The 12,843-nt window shown below is 39.7% G+C and overlaps 1 pseudogene; it reads right to left on the reverse strand.

Moving 5' to 3' along the window:
• Positions 1-830: 830 nt before the first annotated feature.
• On the reverse strand, positions 831-3,331 carry LOC128314486 (40S ribosomal protein S23-like; annotated as a pseudogene).
• Positions 3,332-12,843: the final 9,512 nt, after the last annotated feature.

Consider the following 12,843-nt stretch of genomic DNA (forward strand, 5'->3'; position numbering starts at 1 on the left):
TACAACTCCAAGATCAAGAGGGGCAGGCTCCTTGGACTGAGTCAGCCAGACACCCCCACAGGTAGTGAGTTTAAATCAAGGGCAGAGCTGATGGATAATGAATTGGTGAGGGAATTTTGCCAAGGCTCGATACCCTGCGGAGTGATGATTTCCAAATGAAACGTTTTCAAACCTGTTAAGGACTCTGAGAGCTAGGCAGAGCAAAGTATTGAAGAGCAGAACCCATAGATTTGGTTCAACGTGTTTAAATAGTTTTTTGGCCCAAACTGTTTCAAGTACTGAGAAATGAGGTCTGAGGTTTGGGAGAGTAAGTCATTGGGATGGTGAGAAAAAAATGGTAAATACTTCCTATGTGATATAAACCAAAGAAAGTCACCAGGCATTCCTCGATAACAGATGATTGTTATTCATGTATTTTCTTCGCTGTTTCCACTATTCCAGTATCTCTTATAGAGTCCTACAGTCCCATCAACCTTGGTGGAGTCAAGAAAATCCATGCATTTCCCTGAAATAACAAATCCTACAAGCTCAGAAAGGAGAGAGGGAGAAAAAGGAGAAAAGTAAAGAAGAGGGAGAAGAGGAGAGAAAGGAGAGTGTAATAATTTAATTTATATGGGAAAGTCTTAATTGGGAAACAGGAATATACTCTTCCCAGGCTTCATTTTCCAAATTCTTTTCTGAGTGTGAACATTGAGCCACACTTGTGTGTGATTTAGCACTTAAAGATTCACTTGGGGTGCCTGGCTGGCTCAGTGGGTAGAGCATGTGACTTCTTGATCTCTGGTTGTGAGTTTGAGCCTCACTTTCGGTGTAGACATTACTTAAAAATAAAATCTTAAAAAAAAAAAAAGGTTTAGGGCACATGGGTGGCTTAGTCAGTTAAGCATCCAACTTTGGCTCAGGTCATGATCTCACGGTTTGTGGGTTCCAGCCCCACGTCAGGCTCTGTGCTGACAGCTCAGAGCCTGGAACCTGCTTTGGATTCTGTGTCTCCCTCTCTGCCCCTCCCCCATTCACACTCTCTCTGTCTCTCAGAAATGAATAAATGTTAAAGAATTTTTTTTAAAAAGATTCACTTGTCTTTTTGTTGTTGTTGTTGTATATGAAAATTTATTGTCATGTTTTCATCATCAAAACTTAAGATCTTGGTCTTTCCTTCTTGCCTTTGTATAAGGCCAAAAGAGAGAGACGTTGGCTACTTTGACGACCTTAAAGCAAACTCCAGGAATGTCACCAACAGCATGACCTTTGCAACCAAATCCAGCAACCAGAACCTCACAGTTTTCCTCGATAAAATTCAAACAACCATCATTGGGTACAAAGGCGGTGATTTTCTTGCCATTCTTGATCAGCTGGACTCTGACACACTTCCTGATGGCAGAATTTGGCCGTTTGGCTTCAACCCCTACTTTTTTCCAGCACAATTCCTTTCGCATGGGAAGAGCCTCCAAAATGGTTGGCCTTCAGGACTGTGCCCAAATTGGCTTTCTTGTACTGTTTATCGTACCACTTCTGATCTCGTCAGTGGCTACGGAGCTTCCTGGCAGTATGAAGACCACGACACTTGCCCATCCTGCCAGCACCATGGGCTTGAGCAAAAGCAAGATTCACTTGTCTCATGACATGATCTTCACATACATCTGTGTCCATTGGAAGGAACAGGGACTGCTTCTAATAATAGGAAAATTGGCTCTGTTGAACTTCATTTTTCTTTTTTAACATGTATTTATTTTTGAGAGACAGAGTGGGGGAGGAGCAGAGAGAGAGAGGAAGACACATAATCTGAAGCAGGCTCCAGGCTCTGAGCTGTCTGCATAGAGACTGACATGGGGCTCAAACTCATGAACCGTGAGATCATGACCTCAGCCGAAGTTGGACGCCTAACTGACTGAGCCACCCAGGTGCCTCGAGAATTAATTTTTCTACCGAGGCATATTCCTGGGGGATTCTTTTTCCCTAGGATAAATTTGACTACTAGTGGTGTTTCTCCTAGGTGTTGGCTTTAGCACCTAAATCTAGCATCTGGGATAACTCCATTTGTCCTGTGACTTTGGTCAAGTAATTGAACAACTCAGGGCTTCTGTTTCTCATCTGTAACATAAGCAATAATTTACAAGATGATGCTTGTGTGTCTTTTTTGCACATGATTATTCCACGTGCAGCCTTCCTTTCTCAGACCTATCTATCCCTGCCTCAGAAAGAGTCTGAACTTTTAGAACTATCAATAAAATATTTAACCTATTGAACCCCATCCTCAGGTTCAGGAATTTTTAGTTCCTGCTTAGATCACAACAGCAAGTATATAATTAATGAAAATTAGTTAATACTGCAAACCTGTATTACAGAAATTAAAGAAGTTTTCTAAATTAATTATCTATGTAGATTTGAGACTGAGATTTTGTTTCATTTATTTATTTTGAGGGGGGGCAGGGGTAGAGAGAGGGAGAGAGAATCCCAAGCAGGCTCTGCACTATCAGCACAGTGGCTCAATCCCATGAACCATGAGATCATGTCCTGAGTCAAAATCAAGAGTCAGATGCTTAACTGACTGAACCAGCCAGGTGTTCCCTTCCTACTTTATTGATTTTTTTTTAATTTACATCCAAGTTAGTTAGCATATAGTGCAACAATGATTTCAGGAGTAGATTCCTTAATGCCTCTTACCCATTTAGCTCATCCCCCCTCCCACAGCCCCTCCAGTAACCCTCTGCTCTCCATATTTAAGAGTCTCTTCTGTTTTGTCCCCCTCCCTGTTTTTATATTATTTTTGTTTCCCCTCCCTTCTGTTCATCTGTTTTGTCTCTTAAAATCCTCGTATGAGTGAAGTCATGATATTTGTCTTTCTCTGACTACTTTCGCTTAGCATAATACCCTCTAGTTCTATCCACGTAGTTGCACGTGGCAAGATTTCATTCTTTTTGAGTCCTAGTAATACTCCATCGTATACCTCTTTTATTGATTCTTAATGGAAAGTGTGTTTTTTAAGGATAGATGTAAGAAAATAAATAAAATAATAAAAATGAGTAATTATACGAAGAATTAGCTAAGAAACTGAAGACATCAGAATAAGAAGAATCCATAGAAAAAATAGGTAAAAGAAATGTGCAAAATGTGTCAGAAAAGAAAGATCACTCATGTTTGCTTATAGGCCAATCAATAAGCATTTTCTGTTGTTCTTTCACTCCACATCTCAAAATGATATTATTTTGAGACCTGAAAATTCTTTCAAAATTTAAAAATAAACTTTACAAGTACTATGGCATAGAATGATCACTTTTCTCATATCCCTTCTTAAAAGATTATTGTATTATTTATATAAATACCAATCTTTTTTCTTATAGCAATGAGTATGTATAGAGCCCTTGCTACATGCCCGATATTGTACTAAGCACATGAGACCTATTAACTGACTTAATTTTCCCCACATGCTCTACAATAGAGTATTATCCTAATCTCTACTTCGTAGTTGGGAAAACTGAGGCAGAAAAAGGTGAAGAAAATTCCCAAAAGCAGTTAGCTAGTAAGTGGTAGGATAGGGTTTTAAGCCCCTATCATAAACAACATGAAATACTCCCTAAAGATTCCACAAAGATGGCCGTCTCTGAGGAGAAATGCTCAGTAGAACCCAGATCTACAGTTAATATACTTCTATGTGATTTCATAGATGTTGGCCTCACAAATTAAACCAATGGAGAAAGATGTCTGAATTAGTTAAAATCTGATTTAAAGAATAACTGAAAAGAATTTTCTTTATTTTGACACATATTCCTTGGCAGTACTTGAAGATGGACTAACAGCATGCACAGTATCACTAAATAGGAATAATTTGAAGTTAATAACACGTGTAAGTGAATATTTCTTCTGTTTTTAGTATTTAAGTAATCAAAAATACCTTACTGATGCTAATTAAAATAAGCTTAATTTATTCATAATGTTTAATCTTTCCTTAAGGGTGTACAATATAATAATTAAAAAAAATTTTTTTTAATGTTTAGTTATTTTTGACACAGAGAGAGAGAGGCAGCATAAGCAGGGCAAGGGCAGAGAGAGAGGGAGACACAGAATCCAAAGCAGGTTCCAGGCTCTGAGCCATCAGCACAGAGCCCAACCCGGGGCTCGAACCCATGAACCGTGAGATCATGACCTGAGCCGAAGTCGGATGCCTAACCGACTGAGCCACCCAGTTGCCCCACAATACAATGATTTACGCATACATTATGAAATGATAACCACAGTCAAGTTAGTTAACACACACATCACCTCACATAGTTACCAACTTTTTATTTTTCGTTTTTTTATGATGAGAACACTGAAGATTTACTTTTCATAGTACATTTCAAGTATACAATACAGTATTATTAACTGCAGTCACCATGTGTAGATTAGATCATTAGATCCTCAGAACTTACTATCTTATAACTGAAAGTTTATGCCCTTTGACTGACATCACCCCATTTCTACCACCTGCAGCCCTTGGCAACCACCATTCTACTTTGTAGTTCTATGAATTTGACTTTTTTAGATTCTGCATGTAAGTGAGCTCATACAGTGTTTCTGTGCCTGACTTATTTCACTTAGCATAATGTCTTCCAGGATTACCCATGTTGTCACCAATGGCAGGATTTCATTTTTTTATGGCCGAGTAGTATTCCACTGCATCCATATAACACATTTTCCTTATGCATTCATTTGTCAACAGACAATTTGGTTGTTTCCATTTCTTGGTTATTGTTAATAAGTGCTGCAGTGAACTTGGGGGTGCAAATATCTCTTCAAGATACTGATTTTATTTTCTTTGTATATATACCCAGAAGTGGGATTGCTAGATCACATGGTAGCACTATTTTTAAATTTTTTAGGAATCTCCATATTGTTTTCCCTAATGGCTGTTACCACTTCACATTCCCGCTAACAGTGTACAAGTATTCCTGTTTTTTCACACGCTTCCCAACACTTGGTATCTATTGTCCTATACACAATAGCCATGCTGACATGTGTGAGGTGGTATCTTTTGTGGTTGATTTTAATTTCCCTGATAATTACTAATATTGAGTACCTTTTTAGGAACCTACATACAGTACCATCTGTATGTCTTTATTTAGGTCCTCTGCCCATATTTTAATCAGATTTTTTTTGGCTATCAAGTTATATAATTTCCTTATATTTTATATCAGATATGTGATTTGCAAATATTTTCTCTCATTCCATACGTTGCTTTTCTTTCTTTCTTTCTTTCTTTCTTTCTTTCTTTCTCTGAGAGAGAAAGAAGGAGTGAGGGAGGTACAGAGAAAGAGAGGGAGACAGAGAATTCCAAGCAGGCTCCACACTGTCAGTGCAGAGTCTCATGCAGGGCTTGAACTCACAAACTATGAGATCAGATGCTTAACTGCCTGGTCCACCCAGGCACTGCTCTTATATGTTGCTTTTTCATTTTGTTTGTTGTTTCCTCTGCTGTACATAAGTTTTTCAATTTGACATTGTTCCACTTGTTTATTTTTGCCTTTGTTGCCTAAGCTTTTGGTGTCCAATCCAAAAAATCATTGCCAAGACCAGTATCAAGGAGCTTTTCCTTATGTTTTCTTCCAGGTGTTTTATAGTTCCAAGTTCTACATTTAAACCTTTAATCCATTTTGAGTTAATTTTTATGTATGGTATAAGGTCCAATTTCATTATTTTCCACTTGTCTCTCCAGTTTTCCCACACCATTTATTGAGATACTTTACCCATTGTCAATTCTTGTTGCCATGTCAAAGATGAGTTGACTGTACGTGCATGGGTCTATTTCTAGGCTCTCTATTCTGTTCCACTGGTCTATGTGTCTATTTTTATGCCAGTACCATACTTTTAAAAAATAACATAGCTTTGTAATATAGTTTGAAATCAGAGAGCAAAATGCCTTTAGCTTTGTTCTTTCTTAGGATTGCTTTGACTATTCAAGGTCTTTTGTGGTTCCATACAAATTTTAGGCTTCTTTTTCCTGTTTCTGTGAAAAATGCCATTGAAATTTTGATAGGGATTGCAATGAATCCGTAGATAGCTTCGGGTAATATGGACATTTTAACAATATTATTTCTTCCAATTCACAGGGCATCTTTCTGTTTGTGTCTTCTTCAATTTCTTTCATCAAAGTGTCATAGTTTTTAGTAAATATGTCTTTCAGCTCCTTGGTTAAATTTCTTCCTAAATATTTTATTCTTTTTTTTTTTTTTTTAAAGTGAACTCTATTCCCATCATAGAGCTTGAACACACAACCCTGAGATCAAGAGTTGCATATTCTATTGACTGATCCAGCCAGGCACTCCATATTTTACTCTTTTTGATGCTACTGTAAATAGTTCATTGTTAGTGAACAGAAACGCAACAAATTTTTGTGTGTCAATCTTTCATCCTTCAACTTTACTGAATTCACTTATTGGTATTAACAGTTTTTGGTGGAGTCTGTAGTTCTTTTCGTATATAAAAGCATGTCACCTGCAAACACAATTTCGCTTCCTCCTTTTCTATTTACTTGTGCTGTCTTTTTTGTTGCCTGGTTGCTCTGGCTAGGACTCCCAGTGTTATGGTCAATAGAAGTGGTAGGAGTGGGCACCCTTGTCTTATTATTCTGGATCTTAGAGGAAAGACTTTCAGCTTTGCATGGAGTATGATGTTCACAAGTATGATGGGCTTGTCATATAAAGTGTTTATTATGTTGAGGTAAATTGCTTCTATAGCTAATTTGTTGAGAGTGTTATCATGAAAGATGTTGAATTTTGTCAAATACTTTCTCTGCATCTATCAAGATGACCAACATGCTTTCTATGCACCAGGAACTTATCTGGGCACTGGGGAGACCTGGTTTAAAATCCCAGCTCTCCCTTTTATTAGCCTGTGATCTTGGACAAGTTTCTTAATCTCTCTGATCCTCAGTTTCTTCATATGTAAATGTATCTATCTCATAGGATTGTTCTAAGTATGAATTATAAATATATAGTGCTTGCTATAGTGCTTGGCACAGTAAACACCTGTATTCACTTTTATTATTAATTAATACAGAGTTGTATAAAGTGAAAAGTGAAAGGGGCGCCTGGGTGGCTCAGTTGTTTAAGCAACTGACTTTGACTCAGATCATGATCTCATGGTTCATGAGTTCAAGCCCCATGTCAGGCTCTGTGCTGACAGCTCAGTGCCTGGAGCCTACTTCAGATTCTGTGTCTCCCTCTCTCTCTGTCCCTCCCCTGCTCACACTCTGTCTCTCTCTCTCTCAAAAATAAATATTAAAAAATATATGTTAGGTGTACCTGGGTGGCTCAGTCGATTGAGCATCCAACTTCAGCTCAGGTCATGATCTCACACTCCATAAGTTCAAGCCCCATGTCAGGATGTGTGCTGACAGCTCAGAGCCTGGAGCCTGCTTCGGATTCTGTGTCTCCCTCTCTCTCTGTCCCTCCCCCGCTCATGCACTCTCTGTCAAAAATAAACCTTAAAAAAATTAAAAAAATATATATATATATATGTTAAAAAAAATAAAGTAAAAAGTGAAAATCCACATCAGATTCCACTCTGCAGATATAGCCACTGTTAATATTTTGGCTTATATTTGTCCCTACTTTTTGTATGCAAATATAAATTTTATATCTGTATGTATGTAAACATGTTTTATATGAGTGAAATTGTCTTACTCTTCAACTTGCTTTTTCACTTAACTATATTTATTTTATAATCAGAAAGAAATCGATATCTGGTATATATTATAGAGGATTAAATACACTGTAGGGGTACATGGCTGGCTCACTGGGTGGAGCATGTGACCCAGTTGTGGGGTTCAAACCCCATGTTGGCTGTAGAGATTACTTAAAAATAAAAATCTCTGGGGCACCTGGGTGGCTCAGTGGGTTAAGTGACTTAGGCTCAGGTCATTATCTTGCAGTTCATGAGTTTGAGCCCTGTGTCGGGCTCTGTGCTAACAGCTCAGAGCCTGGAACCTGCTTCAGATTCTGTGTCTCCCTCTCTCTCTGCTCCTCCCCTGCTTGCACTCTCTCTCTGTCTCTCAAAAATAAATAAACATTTAAAAAAACTTTTTTAATAAAAATCTTTATTATTTTATTTTTTTAACGTTTACTTATTTTTGAGACAGAGGGAGACAGAGCATGAACAGGGGAGGGTCAGAGAGAGGGAGACACAGAATCTGAAACAGGCTCCAGGCTCTGAGCTGTCAGCACAGGGCCTGACGCAGGGCTTGAACTCACTGACTGCAAGATCATGACCTGAGCCGAAGTCGGCCGCTTAACCGACTGAGCCACCCAGGCGCCCCCAAAATCTTTAAAAATATATACTCTAGTGGCACCTGGGTGGCTCAGTCGGTTGTGTCGGACTCTTGATTTCAGCTTAGGTCATGATCTCACCATTGTGGGATGGAGCCCTGTGGGGGCTCTACACTGACCGTGAGCATGACAGCATGGAGCCTGCCTGGGATTCTCTCTCTGCCCTTTCCCCTTGCTCTTTCTCAAAATAAAAAAGCATTTAAAAAATACACCATGTATAAATTAGGCCCATTCTTCCACACACTCGTAATCAAATATGGATAGGGAGATGACCTTTAGGCCACCTGAAAAACCAAAGTGGATAGTTTTTGGTTAGAGAGGGTAAGTGTATAATAGAGAATAGGGTCCATTGTTAAACTGAAAAATCTATTTATTCACTGATATTGAGGTCAGCTTTTCTCCTTTAAGAGTAATCTAAGATAATTTGATATATGATATATTAAAACTGAGACCAAAGTCAGCACCATCCAAAACAAAATATGTCCATAAAACAAAGAATAGTCTTGAGGATTAGAGTCCTGGGTGGGACCAATGGGGAATTCAAGTCAATAGTATGATGTGATCAGAGGCTTTTGGACAGCTTATTCTTAGAAAGACTGTGGTTTTGTCTGTTTCATTGTTTTTGAATATTTTTTTAAAGTAAGCTCTATGCTCAATGTGGAGCTTGAACTCAGAAACTTGAAATGAAGAGTCATATGCTCTACTGACTGAACCAGCCAGGAACCCCAGAAAGGCTGTGATTTTTTTAAAACCACTTTATGTATGTATGTATGTATGTATGTATGTTTATTTTTGACAGACAGAGAAAGAGACAGAGCATGAGTGGGGGGAGGGGCAGAGAGAGAGAGACAGAGAGAGAGAGAGAGACAGAATCTGAAGCAGGCTCCAGGCTCTGAGCTGTCCACATACAGCCTGATGTGGGTCTTGAACTCACGAACCATGAGATCATGACCTGAGCTGAAGTTGGCCACTTAACAAACTGAGCCACCCAGGTGGGCTCCTTTATTTCATTTTTTTAAGTGTGTTCATTTATTTTGAGGGGGGGGAGGGGGCAGAGAGAATCCCAAGCAGGCTCTGAGCTGTCAGCACAGAGCCTGAGCTGGGGCTCTATCCCATGAACCATGAGATCATGACCTGAGCTGAGATCAAGAGTAGGATGCTTAACCAACTGAGCCACTCAGGCACCCCTATTTAATCTTTTTATTTGAGTGAGAGAGAGAGAGAGAGAGAGGCAGAGAGAGAGAGAGAGAGAGCTCGAGTGGGGTAGAGACGCAGAGAGGGAGAGAGAGAAAGAGAGGGAATCTTAAGCAGGCTCAATGACACAGGGCTCCATCTCACAACTCTGGGATCATGACCAGAGGCAAAATCAAGAGTCGGACACTCAACTGACTGAGCTACCACCCAGTCACCCCAGAGAGACAGTGTTCTCAATCAGCTCAAACACTGAACCCACAACTGGGAAGAAACAGGATGTATGAGTATTTATGCTGGCACGGATAGAGAACAACAGTTCAGCTAGTGCTCCAAAGTACAACCATTGTATTCAGAACGAAGACAAATTTATAGTGCCTTAATATGTCTCGTAAGGTGTTCCTTCCAGTTTCTATTTCATTTAAAAAAAAAAATTTTTTTTAACGTTTAAAAAAGAGAGAGGGAGACACAGAATCCAAAGCAGGCTCCAGGCTCTGAGCTGTCAGCACAGAGCTCGACGCGGGGCTCGAACTCACGGACCGCAAGATCGTGACCTGAGCCGAAGTCGGCCGCTCAACCGACTGAGCCACCCAGGCACCCCTCCTATTTCATTTTAAAGATGGAAGATCAGGTTCTAGAAGAGTCATAGCAGAGAGACATACCCATGTCTCTTCAGTATAAGACACAGATGTCAGCTCCTCAGCCATTCAGCCAAGCTTTGGATAAGAGCAATCCTCTTGGAGCAGCACTGCAGGAGCTCAGTCTGTTCATCGAGACACCTATCACCCAGGAGAGAAGGTGATGCTGGGTCCAGTGGCAAACCAACTGGATGGGATTTGACTCCCAGACGCCCCAGAGACGCTTGGCCTCCCCCAGGTCTAGGCCACACATTTGCTTTTGACTCTGGTCTAGTCAGTCATGGTCATGGTAGCAACGTAAGTACTTGACATGCATGGCACAAACCATATGAACTTTATAGGAGGGGGAAAATGCGTTTAGAAATATTTAGCAGGCCCCCTGCTTCCGATTCTGTGTCTCCCTCTCTCTCTGCCCCTTCCCCGTTCATGCTCTGTCTCTGTCTCAAAAATAAATAAACGTTAAAAAAAAAAAAATTAAAAAAAAAATATTTAGCAGGCCCTTAGGAATTCATGGACCACTTCCTTCACTTTCTTTGTACTGCACCCCTTGCCTGTCATAAACACTTCTAGGAATTTTTTCTAAGCACACATACATAATAATAAAAAATTAGAGGGGCACCTGGGTGGCTCAGTCGGTTAAACATTGGACTTTGGTTCAGGTCACAATCTTGTGGTCTGTGAGTTCGAGGCCTGCATCAGGCTCTGTGCTGACAGGTCAGACCCTGGAGCCTGGTTCAGATTCTGTGTCTCCCTCTCTCTCTGCCCCTCCCCCACTCACACTTTGTCTCTGTCTCTGAAAAATGAACGTTAAAAAAATTTTTTTTTAAATTAAAAGAAAATTAGGAAACCAAATGTCAAGCAATAATTCTTTCATTAATAGGTTATAGTAGGGGGTGCCTGGCTGGCTCATTCGGTAGAGCATGTGCCTTTTGATCTCAGGGTTGTAAGTTTGAGCCCCACATTGGGTACAGATAAAAACTACTTAAAACTAAAATTAAAAAAAAAATCTTGGCGTGTCTGGGTGGCTCAGTCAGTTAAGCATCCAACTCTTGATTTCTGCTCAGGTCATGAGATCGAGACCTGAGTCGGGATCTGCACTGACCATGAAGCCTGATTGATTCTCTCTTCCTCTGCCCCCTCCCCTTACTCCCCACTCTCTCTAAAATAATAAAAAATAGTTAAATAAAATTTCTAACAACAAAAAATCTTTAAAAAAGAAGCTATAGTAAATAACATAAAGGGTATTAAGTAGCTATTAAAAATAACAATGTAGGGGTGCCTAAGTAGCTCAGCTGTTAAGCTTCTGACTTGGGCTCAGGTCATGATCTCACATTTTGAGTTCCACATGGGGCAAGCTTGAGGCCTACTTCCGGTCAACACAAGCCCTGCTTTGGGTTAAAAAAAAAAAAAAAAAAAGAAACAAAGCACCAGGTAAGCCCCACTTCTCTTTTTCTGTCTCTGTCTGCCCCTCATGGGATTCCACCCCCTCACCCTGTCCTTGCTCACTTGTGCACTCTCTCTCTCTCTCAAAAATAAAGAAATAATAATAATAAAAATAAATAAAAATAAAAATAACAATGTGGGGCACCTGGGTGGCTCGGTCTAGTGTCTGACTCTTGGTTTCTTCTCAGGTCATGATCTTGTGGTTTGTGGGTTCAAGCCCCTCATTGGGATCCATGCTGGCAGTGCAGAGCCTGTTTGGGTTTCTCTCTCTCCCTCTCTCTGCCCCTCTCATATTCTTTTCTCTCTCAAAATAAATAAACAAACATTTATTTATTTATTTATAGGGGGGGGCACATGTGAGTGAGGGACAGAGAGAGAGAGAATCCCAAGAGGAGAAGAGAGAGAGAGAGAGAGAGAGAGAGAGAGAGAGAGAGAGAGAAGTGGGACTCATGTTCACCCAAAGCAGGGCTTGAGCTCACCCACTGTGGTGCTTGAGCGCAACCAATGTAGGACTTGAACTCACAAACCATGAGATTAGGACCTGAGCTGAAGTCAGATGCTTAATGACTGAACACCCCCCAGGTGCTTTAAAAAAAAGATGCTATTTTTGAATGATTATCATATGCCAGGCCTGTGCTACACGGTACATAATATTACTGTCCATATTTTGTAGATTAAAAACATGATTTGGAGGGGCACCTGGCCTGCTCACTCAGAACATGCAACTCTTGATTTTAGGATTTTAAGTTTGAGCCCCACATTGGGTGTAGAGATTACTTAAAAATAAAATCTTAAAAAATAAAAAACATAAACCTCACTTGGAGAAGGTAATATCTATTGACAGAAAAATCTTTACAGTATACTATTCACTAAACATAGGAGGTTATGAAAGTGTAATAACCTGTATAAAATTTTGGTGACTTTCTTTTGTTTTGTTCTCATACAATTTCTAATTTTTTCCTTAATAAATTTGTGTTATTTATGTAATTCAAATATAATAGGCAATTTTTTTTTTGTTTTGTTTTTTGAAAAAAAATTTAACTAGGCTCTATATCCAACCTGGGGCTTGAACTCACAACCCCAACTTGGGGACAGGGGAGTGCTGGCTGGCTCAGTTGGTATACAGCATGTGAGTCTTAATCTCTGGGTTGTGAATTCAAATACCATGTTGGGCATGGGGCCTACTTAAAAAAAAAAAAGTTATTTTCAGTACTTGCGAGAATTTAAAAATCTTTCTTCACTCTCTTAGTCTTTCTTCCTTATTGTTT

Source organism: Acinonyx jubatus, chromosome B1 (assembly GCF_027475565.1).
Source record: "Acinonyx jubatus isolate Ajub_Pintada_27869175 chromosome B1, VMU_Ajub_asm_v1.0, whole genome shotgun sequence".
In the NCBI taxonomy this organism is placed as follows: Eukaryota; Metazoa; Chordata; class Mammalia; order Carnivora; family Felidae; genus Acinonyx; species Acinonyx jubatus.